The sequence below is a fragment of the Vipera berus genome (assembly GCF_964194415.1).
Source record: "Vipera berus genome assembly, chromosome: 3".
Classification (NCBI taxonomy): domain Eukaryota; kingdom Metazoa; phylum Chordata; class Lepidosauria; order Squamata; family Viperidae; genus Vipera; species Vipera berus.
In genome coordinates this window covers 191,708,764-191,727,049 of record NC_138204.1, presented here as the reverse complement: position 1 = coordinate 191,727,049, position 18,286 = coordinate 191,708,764, and the positions used below count along the sequence as shown (strand labels likewise).

At 38.7% G+C, this 18,286-nt stretch overlaps 1 protein-coding gene across 1 annotated transcript in view; it reads right to left on the bottom strand.

Moving 5' to 3' along the window:
- The window catches only part of NDUFAF6 (NADH:ubiquinone oxidoreductase complex assembly factor 6), a 310,512-nt gene that overhangs the window by 114,741 nt on the left and 177,485 nt on the right, over positions 1–18,286 (bottom strand). The gene's annotated exons all lie outside the window — the stretch shown is intronic.

Here is an 18,286-nt window from a genome sequence, read left to right as displayed (position 1 = left end):
GCATAGTCATGTGGCCGGCATGACTAGACGCCAAAGGCGCACGGAACGCTGTTACCTTCCCACCGTAGTGGTCCCTATTTTTCTACTTGCATTTTTACGTGCTTTCGAACTGCTAGGTTGGCAGAAGCTGGGGCGAGTAACAGGTGCTCACTCTGCTACGCGGCACTCGGGATTCGACCCACCAAACTGCCAACCTTCTGATCGACAAGCTCAGCGTCCTAACCCACTGAGCCACCGTGTTCCTCTTGCAAACGTATTGTCCTTTAAAAGGCTGCACTACAGTTGCAAGTAAGGTAGCTGATCCTGTTGTCTCCTGGCACTCAAACCCCAGAAAACTACTGTCCTGCAGTCTCCTTGCATAGAACAGTCATCTGGAGCACATGTGGGCAATCTCCCATTTTCTCCTTATCCGGAAAGACTCCAAGGAACTAGTTTACTGATGAGTTCCTTGGTCTTTGCCATAATTGCTTTTATGGAGCTATCTTCACCATATCTCCCTCAGAAATTCTCCAAATCAAAACATCTATCTGAGAGTAATTTAAGCAAGAAGGCTGACCTATCCCAGTAAACTCAGTGTCTCTTTTGGAATTCCACTTTTTAAAGAAGGTATCCTATAAGGCAGTGTTTCTCAACCTCAGCAATTTTAGGTGTGCACTTCAATTCCCAGAATTCCCCAGCCAGCACTTTTTAAAATTGCCGAGGCTGAGAAACACTGCTAAAAAGCATTCCTGTATTTAGGAGTTCTAAAAGGAGATCCCTGAGGAAAGATTTCCAACTAAACACATGCTTTGTGTTTAGAAGGCCATGAGTTCAAATATGGTAGACATTTTAAATTACAACTTGGTGGACTTTTAGAGGGACCCTAGTGTCGGTGGTTGTACATCCCTGATGTTGTAAAATGAATGACTTCATGCAGCTTTTCTGTTCAGTATCTTATCTTTAAATGCAGTATTACACAGATGAACTGCAAAAACAGCTCCACTTTCACATCAGGTCTGATAATCAAATTGATAAGGTTCTTCACATATTGCACTGAACATACTTAGAGGATAGAAATAAAATTGTATCAGCTAGCATTGTCCTTTGCTCCCATTTGACATTACCTGTCAATCAAGGCTGCACAAAGTTTTGGGGAAATTGCTTTGGAATATGTGGGAGCATGAATACTACATCTTTCTGTGACTCATTAAAGCCACCCACCTTAGGATGGCATGATAGCATTGGAGAGACTTCAGGACAGCCATGCATATGCTGTAATGAATTGCAAACAGGGGTTGCATTTGTGCTTCTGCACATTTCAAAGCATGCCTTCCAAACTGAATCTAGAGTGTGAATCAGCCATCTAGTTAATATGTATTCAATATATGTGCAAACATATATTGTGCAGACTATCAGCAAGAGTTGAACGGACTCTAATCTTGCACACAGTATATTTCGTGCAGGATGATGAATGCCTAAAAGAAATAAGGAATGCAATCATCAAGTACTGCATAAGCAAGTGAGATCATCACATGTAAATTGCTTCTTATCAAAGATTCTCATCACAGAAACAGAGAAGACTTGAAAAGGAAACCTAACAAAATCTGGATTCAATCATTACTTCATTCTGATAAAAAGGGCCACTTTGAATAAGGCTAGTATTTGTCCTGACAAATGATTTATACCTACGGGTTCCTACAATTCCCATAAGCTCTTTTCACATATAATATTTACACTGTTAACTCTTCACACTAACTCCTAGGAGCCTTCTGTCCATTTTCATACCCGCTTAATTTATAGGACAGATTATGCAGTTCTTAATCATTTTCCACAGTCCAGGAATTATCAGCTCTAAGAGAATGATGTTCTTAGTGTCCTTTCTTTTTTGGTCCTCAGATTATGGTCAGCATCGTTTTTCTCAGGCTTGGACTGAATTTCAGAATTTTAGAACCAGTTCTAGCGGTAGACCATAGTCAGGGTCCATACATTTTAAGAGTTAATTTTTCTCTGATTGTTTACACATTTAATGCCAAACTGAATGTAGTTTTAGCCAAATGTCACACTAAACCACCAGTGAACAAACCAGATTAGGATTTACCACTTTATTCAAATCCGATCAATATGAAATCTCACTCTTTTTGTATGTGCCATGTTCATATCCATGTAAAAAAATCTACGGCATTTTTCATGTGTGAAGCCACATTTCCAGACTGCAATTGTTTCCTACCAGGCTTAGGAAAAAACAATGCAGAATAATCAATAAACATGATAGGAGGGTTTCTGTAATTTTCTTTCTTTCCTACCGCCAACACCTGCTGGCAGGGGAATAACCATCCATTATGTGGGATTCTGCAAGAATAAACAGATTTAAAAAAAGTTTCTTCAGTGCAGGAACTATCCTGTGCAATTTCAATTCTCATAATTCTTAACAATATTTATATTTGGTGAAGAATTCTGGGAGCTGAAGTTCTCACATCTCAAGGCTGGCCAAAATGGAGCAAGATTTGTGAACATCCAAAAGGCAATTATTCTGACCAGTCAGATGTTTATCCAGGTTTTCTAGATCCAAAATTGTCTGAGTGATAGAACATACTTTTGATGGATTAGCAATGGTAACTCTCCATACAGAAGAGTTAGCAATATTATTACTTTTAAGATTCTTTGACTATTTATGCATTTATCATAAGACTTTATTAGCATTCAGTGAAATTAAAAATGACTGTGATATTATATCAAAAAACAGAACTTATAAATGAGGAGTCAAATTTTCCATTATATTTTTTGGACTGTAATTTTTGCATGAAGTCTAAGAAAAGTGAATTTTATTGTTCTTGCTTGTGAATGATGGATAGAGATGTATTTAAAATATATAATCATTTGCTCACTAGTGTTTTACAGGTTCTTATAATATCAACCAAACATCACCATGGAGATATAGTTTGAATTTATTGGTATTATATTTACACAGAGATGGCTAGATAATCTTATAAGATAGTATAAACCACTAGTAAAGAAATTTCCTATGTCTACTCCATGCAAGTATTGGAAATATTCAGTATTTAGTCTGTTTCACCAAATTTCTTCAACAGGAATTTCTATAAACAGTTTGTTTTAAAACCTCATAAAAATCTGCATTGGTTTACACATGCAGCTTTCTGTTATATTTACTTGCCATCCATCATTTCCTAATATATACATTTTATACAGTTTTCTTTATTTCATACATGCTAAGATATAGCATCTCTTATTTATATTTTTGTATGCAGTTACCTCTAATATACAATTGTATAAGTGTCTGTGCAACTTTCCCAAACATGTTTTTAAGTATGCCAGTTGTAAGTTGAAAATTCACTGACAGTCCCTCTCCAAGGGAGATGGGTGATTCAAAAATATGAAAAACAAATAAAAATATTTTGCAACAGATACTAGTGAATTCAGGTTGTGCCATTTATACAAATGGCCCCTCATTATTCAAAATTTGTTCTTATCTTTGTGATGTAAAGAATTGCTGGTGTCTCACAGTATCTATGTATTTGATATTCAAATACTAGCTCTTGTTCTAACTAGAATACAAATACCAGCTAGATGTAGAAGATGGAATGGCAGAACCTATGGGTGGAGTGAAAATGGGGATCAGCCAAGAATCCTTACATAGTCATAAGTGAATTAAGTCCAACTGCTCTTGAGTACCATTGACACTAACTTTAACCAAATGTCGAACGTTATTGAGAAAATTCCTATGTGTAGGCTTTAGCAATAAATCAGTTTAATTAAAATTTCACTGTGGACCTGATCTTTTGTGCCTGACACTTGTATTCTAACTAAAAATAACTTGATTTTGACTTGCATAGGTTAGTTTGGCAGACTGATTTCTCCTAAACTAAGCCTATTTATATTATTTTTATAATAATGTAACTGATTTATATATATATATATATATATATATATATATATATATATTGCTTGAAATGCCACACCACAGTGCCCTCTGCTGGTCCAGGAAAAGCAAAATTGAACACAGTATAAATGAAATTAGCTATACGTATTATTTTGAGCAATCCCATTCTATAAAACCTAACATTTTATAGCAATCTAAACTTTTTTCCTGATACCAAAAGGGGTTAATGGCCTGGAGCCCAGCATACAGAAAGTAAGTTTCATTACCTGGTGCTTTCCCTGAAAAGTCTCTTCCTTTGGCCACCATTCATCTCACCTCCGCACACAGTCACCAGATAAATGAATTAAGATTTTTTCCAAACTTCATTGAGAAGAGGTTCTTCAGTTGTAAAGAAAATCATTCACTCAGCATTTCAAGAACTGCTTCTTCCCAGGGAAGATTGAATAGTTCCATATCAAAGTGACATAAAAAGTGTCAATTTACTAGGCCAGCTGATTTATCTTTGACATCCTTTTAATCATTTTGCAGTAGCTCTCAAGCTCTAAAGCAGAGGTCTTTCCATAATCCACTAACAATCCTTTTTCCAACTACAGATGTACACTGTCATCTTTTATATACACTCCACACTCACTCTCCAAAATGTCAAGAGAGATGTCTCCATTCCAAACTAACATTAAATCCCATGTAGAGCTTCAGTGTCTAAGAAATGGGATATGCCATTTCCATTGGCTCAGTGGCTGCCAATGGTTTGCCAATGATTGAGTCCTCCATTACACAAACAATGGTCACAGATGCCAAAGGGAGCCGGATTTGCAGGGGATGTTGACTTTAAGGTTTGAATAGGATGCCTTAAGCTTCTATAAGTAGTCCTTGGTTAATGACAGTAATTGAGACTTGGATCTCTGTCACTAAGAAACATGCTCATAAACTGGTATGTCACATGACCATGGCAACTTATGAGAGCATTTTCAGCAGTTTCAGCCACCATTGTTAGGCAAATCCCATGCAGTTCTTAAACATGATGTCAGATGATCACTATTTGCAACTTCCTGCTGGCTTCCCCATTGACTTTACTGGTCAGAAGCCAGCAATGAAGGCCATAAATGACCACAGATCACTGCAATCATTATAATTGCAAGCCAGTTGCCAAGTGCCGGATTCTTAATCATGTCAACATAGGAATGCTGTGATGGGTACAACTTTGAGGATTGGCTGTAAGTCTCCTCATTCAGTGCCATTGTAACTTCAGTGACTGAATGAATGGTCATTATCTGCGGACTAACTGTACAATACTCTCCCCGTTGAAACAGAATAAAAGTTTGGGCTCTCCCAGTGGTGGTACAAAATGGTTGTTGATAGAAACCATTTTTTTATCCCCTCCTCTTTTCAAAGCCATTCAGCATGTTACATGTCCCCTGGGTCCTTCTTCCCAAATAATTTGTCATCTCTCACAAAATGCTCTAATATGTGATTATAACAGCTAGGCTCTCAAGATGATCACATTTTCTATCCTCCAGGTCATATACAGTATAGCTCTGAAATTTCTCTTTCTTCATAAATCAAACCTTAGTTGGTAAACCTAATGATGACTCTAACGTTGAGTGCCAGGGACAGTAGACATGGGATAAGGGAGGGGATATATTTATATGATGTGCACATAATTATTCCTGATTTGAAAATGGGCTGTTCTTTATAGATACTAGCATAAGCCATTTGTGCTTCCATTGTTGTTTTCTATGCCAGATCCTGTTTTACAGTTCTTTACTATACTTTATGGAGTTCCAAGAGGCATGATAATGAGCTGGGATGTTGCAACAGTGCCAGATTTATTAAGAAGAATATTGGCTCATAGTAAGACTTGCTTTGGGGTTGAAATAGGCAAAGGGAGGTCCCTCCTCCATTTATTTAATTTGCATTGCCACATTTATTTATTTAAAAATTATATTCCTGCTGTGCCTTGTACATGAAGAACACCTGTGCTGTTACAAGGCTGTCTGACTTATCCAACAATAATTTTCCTTTGTGGCTGTAACCACTTAAAAATATGTTATTCCTGGGCGAGCTGAAGTCATAAGGGAGACATTCCAGATCTTTTAATAAACAGACATATTAGATGGCTTAAGAGACTGGCAACAGGTGGCAAAAAAATTTAACCTCTTATGATGTCAGTTCAGATATAGTGCACTCCATATACATAATGGAGTTCATTTTAGCAGTTTGGTTTAAGGAGCAATGTACCAAATTCAAGCTGGGATAACTCTTGCTCCAGTTTAAGCTCATTTGACATGTCTGAATAATTCAGCTTCGGCTTCCATCAATAATACACTTTTTTCCTGGCCAAGATATCAAAAACTATTGCTAAGTGAGCTACCATTGACAGTGGTTTTCTTAACAGCGAATAGTTTAACATTACACAAAAATTAGGACCTAACTGCCCAGGAATGGTCAATTGACTTGTTTATTATTATTAGTAGAGCAGGGGTCTTCAAACTTGGCCCTTTTATGACTTGTGGACTTCAACTCCCAAAATTCCTCAGCCAGCGTGCCTGGCTGAGGAATTCTGGGAGTTGAAGTCCACAAGTCATAAAAGGGCCAAGTTTTTTGGTGGAATATGCAGAAGATATTTAAGAAAAGGATAAAGTTTTGTCCGCAATTGTTTTTACTGGGCATTATTACTGACACTACTGTTGTGGACACTAAGTTGATGTTGAATTTAATTATGGCAGCAAGACTTTTAGTAGGGCAATATTGGAAGAAGGAAGAACTGCCGACTATAGAAGAATGGACTTTAAAAGTATCCAACCTGGCGGAAATGGCAAAGATCTCAGCGTATTTGAAAGACCATTCGCAACAGAGATATATTGTGGAGTGAAAAAAATGGATTGATTACATCCACAATAAATATGGGACTAAAAAGTTTCATTTAGCATTTGAATAAGCACTGATGTGATATTTATATCGCTTGTAGTCATTTTATAAGAGTTAAAGTGCGATAGATTTAATAGTTTATTGTTGTTTGCATATGGTAGATTATGATTGTTTCTACTTTTATACCTTGTATTTAGCTCTGGGAAGTCGGGGAGGGGGGAGGGGGAGGGAGGGAGGTGTTGGGGAGGGTTGGGAAGAGGGGAGGGGGTTGGGAGGGGCTTTGTTTTGTTATAAATAAAATGTACTGTAAAACTTTTCAATAAAAAAGGGCCAAGTTTGAAGACCCCTGTAGCAGAGAATGTGACTTGCAAAAAAAAGTCTAAAAATTTAATCTACAATTCCAAATATGAGCAAGGGATTAGTAAGTGACCGACATATATGCATCTATACAATGACAATAGAAAACTGTAACCATTTTTTTCTCCTAACAAAGATTTAAAATTGTTTATTGGAGTATGTTCTGTATCCAGGAATATTTGTGTATTTTTCTTGCTCTCATGATATTCTACAAGCACATATCATGAAATTTGCAAGCCCACCAAAGAAGCAAGTAATCATAGGTTGGAGAACTTGACTAACCCAGTGTAAAAGAAGGAAGTACCTAATTCATGCTCAGGACACTTCATTCCTCCTTTCCCCCCCCCCCCCACCCTTCCAAATATTTTTCAGGATTTAACTTCTGGTAACAACATGCCATTTTGCAGTAGAGCAGCCTAGAAATAACTGTAAAAAATAAATAATCTAGTAGTAGGTCTTCCAATAGTCAAAGAGGTTTTTTTTACCCATTGCTTTTGCAAGTGGCAGACTCAGCTCTTCATACCTCCTGGCCAGCTTCTACTCAGCTCTGCCTCTCCTTGCACAGGAGGGTCCAAATTCTGAAAATGTCAACTATAGCATTATGAAGTTCAGTTCAAAACACATTACATCATTTAAAAGTGCCTAAGAGGCACAGAGGGGAAGGGCTGCAATGATCAGTGCAGGAGAGACACCAAGACAGAGCATGAGGCGACTGGCATTTTCTCCTGGGGAAATCAAAGCAAATTCATCTCTCAACCTCAAAAATCTCTATTTCCCCAATGGAAGGAGATTTTATTAACAAAACTTCACCCACCTGAGCAGTGCTGCTACAATATAACAATGGTGTTTCTCCCTCAAAAAAAAATCCAGCGTGCCAGCAGAAAAAGCAGTATATGGTGGAAGTATAATATATAAAAATAAACTGTAGACTAAAACACATGAAGAACAGCTGCAGGACTTGAGTTTGGCTGGTCAAAAGAAAAGAAGAAATAGGGGTGACATGATAGCAATATTCCAGTATTTGAGGGGCTGCCATAAAGAAGAATGGATCAAATTATTCTCCAAAGCACCAGAGGGCAGGACAAGAAACAATGGTTGGAGAAGCAATTTGGAATTAAGGAGAAACTTCCTAACAGTGGGGACAATTAACCAGTGGAACAGCTGGCGTTCAAAATCATGGGCACTCCACCACTTGAGGTTTTTAGGAAGAGGCTAGACAGTCACTTATCTGAAATGGTATAGGTTGTCCTGCTTGAGCAGGGGGCTGGACTAGAAGGCCTCCAGGGTCCCGTCCTATCCTATCCTATCCTATTCTATTCTATTCTATTCTATTCTATTCTATTCTATTCTATTCTATTCTAAATGCATAGCAAATGGTTATGTAGGAAATAAAACAAATATATAAGATATCCTATTCATTGTGTAACATATACATAAATGTACAGTACAAGTAATATTTGTGATAACCTTAAATATGTGTTAGAGATGAAGATCTGAGTATATATATATTTTTCTATACAGATGATGCCATGTTTTTGGCTAAGAGTTGGAATTATTTACAGCAAATGTTAGGCAGGTTGTACAAAATGACAAGAATTGTGGATCTGAAAATTAATATATCAAGGATACATTGTTGCTTAATTTAATAGAGAAAACTGGGTGAATGATTGCAACTTACACATGGCTGTGAAAAGGTAGAGCAAGTAGATGAATTTGGGTAGCTTGATAGAATTTTCTAAAGAAGGGGAAATGAATGGAGAAATGTTTTGAAAATCCTGATACAAAGGGAGGTGGATGTTTTGACGTCTGCTGCAAGGAACGAATGCTTGTCAGTTAAAGTAAAAATGTGCATATAAGAATGTGCTTCAGTCACTTTGTTGTGTGGAAATGAGAGCTGGATACATCTGGACAAACATAAAAGTTGAATGCAAGCAGAATGTGATACTTGAAAAATGTGTGTGATAAAACAGAAAGTTGATTGAATAAAGAATGAAGAGGTGCTGAATGATTGTGGATTGAATATGAAATTAAGAGACCAATGTGAGAAAAGTACTCTGAGGTGGTTTGATCATATAGATTATAGAAAGAATGGATGAAGATCAAGTTGCAAAATAAATACAGTATATGAAGGAAGAATGAATGGAATGAGAGGAACGAGAAGCCTAAGAAGTTGCGGCTGGATAGAATTATTGAGATCTTGAAAAAGAGAAATGTTTGAAGAACAAAAGGCAATGGATGAGGCAGTATATCAGTGTGATAAAAGCAAGAATACACACACACACACTCATCAAATCAAAGAGCATAATATGACTATTCAAAGTCTGCCCTCTGCTGTTGTTATGTCAATCCTATTCTATACCGCATTTTCTTGGAATCAAACCGGCATGCATCTGCTTTCTGCATCTATAAATCTATTGCCCACAATATGACTTAGCTGTAGAGAAGGCACTTATATGGCCTTTCCTTGTTTAGAAGACTTAACTTTGCATGTGTTTGGATACCTTCAAGCTTAAAGCAAAGTGAAAGTTGTTACCTTTAAGGCCCTTGATAAGTGTTTCTTGTGCTTTCGGGTTGACAAGCATTAGCATTAGGCATACTACAAATATTGTTAATAAATAAATGTACTTGGGGGATTGGAATGCTAAAGTAGGAAGCCAAAAGATAACTGGAATAACAGGCAAGTTTGGCCTTGGAGTACAAAATGAAGCAGGGCACAGGCTGATAGAATTTTGTCAAGAGAATACGATGGTCATAGCAAACACTCTTTTCCAACAACCCAAGAGACGGCTCTACACATGGACATCACCAGACGGTCAACACAGAAATCAGATTGACTATATGCTCTGCAGCCAAAGATGGAGAAGCTCTATACAGTCGGTAAAAACAAGACCAGGAGCTGACTGTGGCTCAGACCATGAGCTTCTCCTTGCAAAGTTTAGGCTTAAACTGAAGAAAGTAGGGAAAAGCACTAGGCCAGTCAGGTATGAATTAAATCATATCCCTGTTGAATATACAGTAGAGGTGACAAATAGATTTAAGGAATTAGATCTGATAGACAGAGTGCCTGAAGAACTATGGACAGAGGTTCGCGACATTGTACAACAGGTAGCAACCAAAACTATCCCAAAGAAAAAGAAATGCAAGAAAGCAAAATGGCTGTCTGAGGAAGCTTTGCAAATAGCTGAGGAAAGGAGGGAAGCGAAAGGCAAGGGAGAAAAACATAGATATGCCCAATTGAATGCAGAATTCCAGAGAATAGCTAGAAGAGATAAGAATGCCTTCTTAAATGAACAGTGCAAAGAAATAGAAGAAAACAATAGAATAGGGAGGACCAGAGATCTTTTCAAGAAAATTGGAGAGATGAAGGGAACGTTTAATGCAAAAATGGGCATGATAAAGGACCAAAATGGCAGGGACCTAACAGAGGCAGAAGAGATTAAGAAGAGGTGGCAAAATTACACAGAAGAACTATACAAGAATGAGCTTAACGTCCCAGATAATCACAATGATGTGGTCACTGACCTCGAGCCAGACATCCTAGAATGTGAGGTGAAGTGGGCCTTAGAAAAGCTGAGCAACAACAAAGCTAGTGGAGGTGACAGTATTCCAGCTGAGCTATTCAAAATCTTAAAAGACAGTGCAGTAAAAGTGCTACACTCAATTTGCCAGCAAATTTGGAAAACTCAACAGTGGCCACAGGATTGGAAAAGATCAGTTTACATTCCAATTCCAAAGAAAGGCAGTGCCAAAGAATGTTCAAACTACCGCACCATTGCACTCATTTCTCATGCTAGTAAAGTCATGCTTAAAATCCTACAAGCTAGACTTCAGCAGTATGTGGATCGAGAACTACCAGAAGTACAGGCAGGATTTCGAAGAGGCAGAGGAACTAGAGATCAAATTGCCAACATACGCTGGATCATGGAGAAAGCTAGGGAGTTCCAGAAAAACATCTACTTCTGCTTCATTGACTATGCTAAAGCCTTTGATTGTGTGGATCATAACAAACTGTGGCAAGTTCTTAAAGAGATGGGAGTACCAGACCATCTTATTTGTCTCTTGAGAAACCTATATGCGGGTCAAGAAGCAACAGTGAGAACTGGACACGGAACCACTGATTGGTTCAAAATTGGGAAAGGAGTCCGGCAAGGCTGTATACTGTCGCCCTGCCTATTTAACTTATATGCAGAGCACATCATGAGAAAGGCAGGGCTAGATGAATCAAAAGTTGGAATTAAGATTGCCGGAAGAAATATCAACAACCTAAGATACGCAGATGATACCACTCTAATGGCAGAAAGTGAAGAAGAACTAAAGAGCCTCTTGTTGCGGGTGAAGAAGGAGAGTGCAAAAGTTGGGTTGAAACTTAACATTAAGAAAACCAAGATCATGGCAACTGGCCCTCTCAATTCCTGGCAAATAGATGGGGAAGAAATGGAGGTAGTGACAGATTTTGTTTTCCTGGGCTCCAAGATCACTGCAGATGGGGACTGTAGCCAAGAAATTAAAAGACGCTTGCTCCTGGGGAGGAAAGCCATGGCAAATCTAGACAGCACACTAAAAAGCAGAGACATCACCCTGTCAACAAAAGTGCGTATAGTCAAGGCTATGGTCTTCCCAGTTGCAATGTATGGCAGTGAAAGTTGGACCATAAGAAAGGCTGAGCGCCAAAGAATTGAGGCCTTTGAACTATGGTGCTGGAGAAGACTCCTGCGAGTCCCTTGGACTGCAAGGCGATCAAACCGGTCAGTCCTAGAGGAGATCAATCCTGACTGCTCTTTAGAAGGCCAGATCCTGAAGCTAAAACTCAAGTACTTTGGCCACCTAATGAGAAGGAAGGACTCACTGGAGAAGAGCCTAATGCTGGGAAAGATCGAGGGCAATAGAAGAAGGGGACGACAGAGAATGAGGTGGCTGGATGGAGTCACTGAAGCAGTGGGCGTGAGCTTGAATGGACTCCAGAAGATGGTGGAGGACAGGAAGGCCTGGAGGAATGTTGTCCATAGGGTCGCGATGGGTCGGACACGACTTCGCAGCTAACAACAACAACTTGGAGCACCTTGCTCGAAGAAGACGAGAAACTGGATTAAAGTGGAGCAGATGTTACTTTGCTAATGCCAAAGTCTATTGAATTTTTAAAAGCCACTTGAAAAGTTGGCAGAGACATATTTGATTCAAGCATTCATTAACCTCCCTAAGCTAAAGCAACAAGTGCCCCCTTTTCCACATCTGATAGATGTTGAGACAAAATGTTTTTTTCAGGGTTTTCCTGAACCTTCGGGCTCCTCCTGATCCTTTTTTAAATTACTGTATAGCAATGACAGTAAACCAGGGAGAAATATGATTAGGTTAAATTCTCTGCAGCTGCAGAGGATGAATGCAAAATTTTTAGCTGAAGAACCATAACTTCTGGACTTAATTTTCTTATATGACACTATGACCTGCAAAGAGAGGAGAGGAGAGGAGAGGAGAGGAGAGGAGAGGAGAGGAGAGGAGAGGAGAGGAGAGGAGAGGAGAGGAGAGGAGAGGAGAAGAGAAGAGAAGAGACTTAGAGCAACATCAGATGCTAATTTAATTTAATTTTAATTTAATAATTTGATTTGTATACCGCCCTTCTCCCGAAGGACTCAGGGCGGTGAACAGGGCAATACACAATAAAAATCGAATACAAAAATTAAAAAGCCATTAAACATTATGCCCATAAAATCAATACATATTAAAGTTAAAACTAGTTATAAAAACCCAACCCCATCCCATCAGACCAGGCCAGCTTGTTCGAAGAAAAATGTTTTGAGATCGCGCCGGAAGGAGCGGAGGTCGGGGGCCATCCGGAGCTCAACCGGTAAGCGGTTCCAAAGGTCTGGCGCGCCCACAGAGAACGCTCTCCCCCTGGGGGTCACCAATCGGCATTCTTTGATCGGCGGCACCCTGAGGAGGCCCTCTCTGTGGGAGCGCACTGGATGGAGGGAAGTTGACGCCGGCCGCAGCATCAGCCACTAAGAAATTTGCAACTGTTCTACCCAATTCATCTGGCAGTAGAGGACAGAAATAATGGAGCCTTGAGATAGAGAGAAAACAAAATGGAACAGCATACAACAGAATCTTAAACAGGTTGGAGGGGCATCAACACATCGACAGACACAAATATGAAATAGAAAGCCAAAGAATCTAGTACCACCTTCAAAACTGTCCAATTTATTAGTGCATAAGCTTTTGTGAGCAGAAGGACCTAATGAAGCAAGCTGCTCCTCACAAAAGCTTATGTCTCGATAAAGTTGTTTAAATCTTCAAGGTGCTGGCAGACTCCATATCTGCTCTGTTGCATAGGCTGACACAGGTGCAAATTTGTTGAGGAATTTGGGCTGATATTTCCCTTCGTCTATCTGGTGAACAAGTGGGGAATGGCCAGAACTCTGGGTACATGTCACAGTGTGAACCAAACACAGATTTTGCCCTAGCATTGTCCCTTCTGAGCTGGACTGAAGCCTTATGGTCTCATCTTGCCCAAAGATTCCTATGATACTCTATAGCAGGGGTCTTCAAACTCGGCCCTTTTATGACTCATGGACTTCAACTCCCAGAATTCCTCAGCCAGCATGCCTGGCTGAGAAATTCTGGGAGTTGAAGTCCATGAGTCATAAAAGGGCCGAGTTTGAAGACCTCTGCTCTATAGCATTCCATAATCAGGGTTGTCTACAATATTATGTACTAGCAAGTCATTTTCAACTCCTAACAATCACAGATTTTCTCCATGATGATCTATCCCTAACCTGTTGTTTCAAGTACTCCAACAAGGCACTCATAGCCCCTGAAACTGAATCCATCCACCTTACTGCTGTCATCTTTTTTTTATTTCCTTCCATTTTTCCAGCTTTCCAGCTTTCTCCAGAGAGCTAGGTCTTCACATAATCTGTCCAAATATAATTCTTTATTGGCCAAGTGTGATTGGACATACAAGGAATTTGTCTCCAGTGCATGAGCTCTCAACAAAGTGATAGTTGATATATCACAGATCATAGTTATAATCATAGTTATAAAGTAGATAATTATAATCAGTTATAATTATACATAAATATAATGTATTAATAAATATAATTATAATAGTAGTAATAATCATAGTTATAAAGTACGATAATTTGAGCCTGGTCATTTGTGCCTTAATTGAGAACTCTGGGTTGATTTGTTTGATTATCCACTTGTTTTTTTGATTGTCCATGGTATTCTCAGCAGTCTTTTCCAACATCAACGTTCAAAAGGCATCAATATTCTTCCTATCATGCTTCTTTAAAGTCCAACATTTATTTCTATAGAATGTCACAGGAAATATCATGCTTTCATGATTCTGATCTACAAGGAAGTAAAAACAAAAAGCAACCAATTAAATATATATCTTTGCCCACCATCTTTATATTTTATAACCTCTGAGACATTTATTGATCTTGAAAACTGATCTGACCCAATCCCTCTAGCATTATACAGAATATAAATGCTTAATACTGCCAATGTGTATACAATAAACCACACATGTACCACACACCTTGGGAGACTTCTTTCCCATAGCAACTAATATAAATTCTTGCAAGATACAATAAAACTACAAATTTTAGGGGAGAGACTATATTGACTGGGACCTGTGGCAGGTCTACAATTAAAATCCAGAGGTGGATTGAGAGGAAAATGCATTTCTCAACATTTATCTTCATCTATAGCTGTTTCCGGACAGACCAGATTTGATTTGCCTCAGGAATTTCTTGCACCTCACAAACTGCAACTAAACTTGTATTGTAGAGAGCCAGTTTGGTCTAGTGGTTAAAATACCATGCTAGAAACTGAGAGACTGTGAGTGCTAGTCCTACTTTAGCTGTGAAAGCCAGCTGGATGATCTTGGGCCAGTCACTCTCTCACAGCCTAATTCACCTCACAGAGTTGTTGTGGGGAAAATAGGAGGAGGAAGGTCTACTGGATATGTTTGCTGCCTTGAGTTATTTGTAAAAATAATAAAGGTGAGATATAAATAAATAAAATAAATTCAGAATTGTATTCATATGAAAGGCAGTGCCAAAAAATGTTCAAACTATTGCACCATTGCACTCATTTCACATGCTAGTAAAGTTATGCTTAAAATGCAGTATGTAGATTGAGAACTACCAGAAGTACAGGCAAGATTTCGAAGAGGCAGAGGAACTAGAGATCAAATTGCCAACATACGCTGGATCATGGAGAAAGCTAGAGAGTTCCAGAAAAACATCTACTTCTGCTTCATTGACTATGCTAAAGCCTTTGATTGTGTGGATCATAACAAACTGTGGCAAGTTCTTAAAGAGATGGGAGTACCAGACCATCTTATTTGTCTCTTGAGAAACCTATATGTGTGCCAAGAAGCAACAGTGAGAACTGGACACGGAACCACTGATTGGTTCAAAATTGGGAAAGGAGTCCGGCAAGGCTGTATACTGTCGCCCTGCCTGTTTAACTTATATGCAGAGCACATCATCAGAAAGGCAGGGCTAGATGAATCGAAAGTTGGAATTAAGATTGCCGGGAGAAATATCAACACCTAAGATATGCAGATGATACCACTCTAATGGCAGAAAGTGAAGAGGAACTAAAGAGCCTGTTGATGCGGGTGAACAAGGAGAGTGCAAAAGTGGGCTTGAAACTCAACATTAAAAAAACCAAGATCATGGCATCTGGCCCTCTCAATTCCTGGCAAATAGATGGGGAAGAAATGGAGGTAGTGACAGATTTTATTTTCTTGGGCTCCAAGATCACCGCAGGTGGGGACTGCAGCCAAGAAATTAAAAGATGCTTGCTCCTGGGGTGGAAAGCCATGGCAAATCTAGACAGCATACTAAAAACAGAGACATCATCCTGTCAACAAAAGTGTGTATAGTCAAGACCATGGTCTTCCCAGTTGCAATGTATGGCAGTGAAAGTTGGACCATTAGAAAGTCTGAGCGCCAAAGCACTGAGGCCTTTGAACTATGGTGCTGGAGAAAACTCCTGCAAGTCCCTTGGACTGCAAGGCGTTCAAACTGGTCAGTCCTAGAGGAGATCAACCCTGACTGCTCTTTAGAAGGCCAGATCCTGAAGTTGAAACTCAAATACTTTGGCCACCTAATGAGAAGGAAGGACTCACTGGAGAAGAGCCTAATGCTGGGAAAGATTGAGGGCAATAGAAGAAAGGAACGACAGAGAATGAGGTGGCTAGATGGAGTAACTGAAGCAGTAGGCGTGAGCTTAAATGGACACCAGAAGATGGTAGAGGACAGGAAGGGCTGGAGGAACATTGTCCATGGGGTCACGATGGGTCAGACACAACTTCGCAACTAACAACAACAACAACAAATTCATATGAAAAGGGAAAGATGGCTAGTTCTCCTTGCTGTATTTAAAGAACTGAGCAGATCTCTCATAACTAAGAGCAATTCAGGACCCAAGTACATGTTACATTATTAATATTTCTTTCACAAGTTGCTTGAACAAGCCATTTAATTCAGATAGATTACATCCTGTGCTGATTCTGTTTTGATATTTTTTTGAAAATTTCCCACAACCACAATTAAATTATTGTGATTCTGAAAATACAAGCAAATAATACTCTGGACAAGAAATCAGCATGTAACTGTTCTCCTGGAAAAGGGGGCCAGTTTAAGCACTGTGGTGTGTTACTCATATGTATTTAATTTCATCTGGGATGCATCCAAATTTCCTTCAAATTTTATGTAGGGAAAAGAGTTGTTGGTATGTTAGGCAATTTTTCTTTCAGCAGTTGATCAGTGGTATGTTAGCAAAATACACCACATACTATTAACATCTTACTTTTTTCTTGAATTGCTTTTGTAGGTAGTTGTTTCCAATTTTTTGCACTTTGACACATATTCTTGGTTTCATAAAATGCCCTAATTGGTCTGCAAGACAAGTCAGAGACTTAAATTATTATTAAATGTTATTATATGAATTATACTAAGTTAAAACATGTTCATCACAATTTATTGGCTAAACAAGCTACAACTCTAAATTTGGAATCCTTGTCACTTGACAGAAAAAGAAACTTTATAGTATTGCTTCTGATATTGCTAGCTTATTCGTTGGTAACCGTTTAGTTAGAATAACAAAAGTGATAATGTCAAGCTATTCTCCAAAGTGCCTGAAGGCAGGACAAGAAGCAATGGATGGAAACTAATCAAGGAGAGAAGCAACCTAGAACTAAGGATAATCTTCCTGACAGTTAGAACAATTAACCAGTGGAACAACCTGCCTCCAGAAGCAGTGAATGCTCCAACCCTGGAAGTTTTTAAGAAGAGACTGGACAGCCATTTGTCTGAAATGGTATAGGGTTTCCTGCCTGAGCAGGGAGTTGGACTAGATGACCTCCAAGGTCCCTTCCAACTTTACTATTATGATTATGATTATGATTTATTCAAAATTCAGTTGCTATGCACTGTTGGAAAAAGGCATTTTTCTCTTATGTGCTACCAAATAACATGGATGTCTTTTGTGACCCTGGATTTTCTTTTGCCTACTTGGCATCATCAATTAAAGTGAAACGGGCCAGAGAAAATAAATACAGTAATAGCATTTACATTAAATTACATACATACTATTAAGAGAAAAATAGCTTTTCCTGATGTTGTTAATCTGCAAATTATATCTGATGGACTAATCAGTTAAAACTCACATGATTAAATAATCTGAGCATGAAAAAAAATCTGGCTGGTGTGGCAGTGTGGCATGAAATTTGACCAAAGAGAAAAATAAAGTCACATCTACTAAAATTATGAATTGCAAATGCCTTTAAAGGTATTCATTTATTAGTTGTACTAGATCCCTTAATTCAAATTCTGCATAAACGTCCCATAGCAGAGGCGTAGATAGACCTTGAATGATATTTAACTGGCAGGCATTAACTTAAGCACTTTTTGAAAATGCCCCACTGAGCTCAATGAAGCTTAAGATGATTTGATTAGCTGCACTTCTCTTCCAAAACAAGTTGAATAAAATGAAAGAAAGTGCAAATAGGCAATATACATTTAGCCTTCTTTTAAAATCAAATGCTGCGGAAATGAAGTCAAGTATCAGAGTCTCAAAGCCCAAACAATTGGAAAATTTTATGATTACCCTTTGTGAAAAACTAAAGGCTTTTCCTTTCCGTGACTTCTAGAAAACATTCGCAACAGTGCT